We start from the raw sequence: 1,251 nt of genomic DNA on the forward strand, positions 1-1,251 counted from the left end.
GGCACGTCGAGTGAGCTGAGCATCCGTCATTATATCAGCCACTCTCTCTCTCTCTCTCTCTCACTCTCTCGCACACACGCGCGCGCACGCACACACACACACGCACGCGCGCACACACACACACACACACACACACACACACACACACACACACACACAGTCTCTCTCTCTCACTCACATGCACACACTGACACACACACACCCACACACCCGCACGCACAAACACGCACGCAGCCATGCACACACAGCCTGCTCATCTCTTGCTGTCTACTCTAGTCTAGAGCCCTTTATCTTCACCTTATTGTTCAATGACATTTATTTATTCCATGTTTGCACACACATTCAGCAAGCTAAATTAACTACACATGTGACACGCACATGCACTCACGCAGGCACACACGCACGCACACACTCACACGCACACGTACTCACTCACGCATGCACACGTACTCAGAGTCACTCACGCACGCACACGTACTCACTCACGCACACACGCACACATACTCACTCACGCACGCACGCACACATGCTCAAACACACGCACGCACACGCACGCACACACACACACACACACACACACACACACACAAACACACACACACAATATCTGAATGTCTCAATTAATCCAGCTAGCTGTAGGGCTACTGGGAAATCCTCAGTGATGTTAACTACAAAGTGCTTTACGAATGACGATAAGACTGAAGACGAAATGAAATCAAAGAATCAAGGAGCCCTCGGTCTCAACTCAGGAACAAACAGAGAAGCGGTTCTCAAACTTTTTAATTTAATTTGTACACTCAGAGTTATGGGGGGTTACTTTGCACACAAAGAACCCTTGTTCTTCTTCTTCTTCTTCTTCTTCTTCTTTCATATATAATCATCAGATGCCCAACTCAGGGTGCGTTCGGAAATGCGCACCGGGAATGTGGTCAGTTTGTTGAGTGTGGTGGGCGGTGACGTCACAGAGTGCGTTCAGTCAGTGTGCCTTATTTACGAACGACCACAGCTGTGACGCATTCACACCGGACGACCCCAGCTTCAGGGTAGGGTCGCTCAGTGCGGGCACTCGGCACACCCGGTGCGCAGCGCACTGGATTTTCGACCGACAACGCACCGAGTGCACTGAATAAACGAACGACTAGAGAGCACACCAGAGCGTTCATGGCGCATTTCCGAACGCACCCTCAGTGTCATGCAGCCACGCCCTCCTTTATCTCTGGTCCTAAGTGGAAAAGGCCAGCTTCTAAGGGT

This window comes from Electrona antarctica, assembly GCF_951216825.1.
Source record: "Electrona antarctica genome assembly, chromosome: 14".
In the NCBI taxonomy this organism is placed as follows: Eukaryota; Metazoa; Chordata; class Actinopteri; order Myctophiformes; family Myctophidae; genus Electrona; species Electrona antarctica.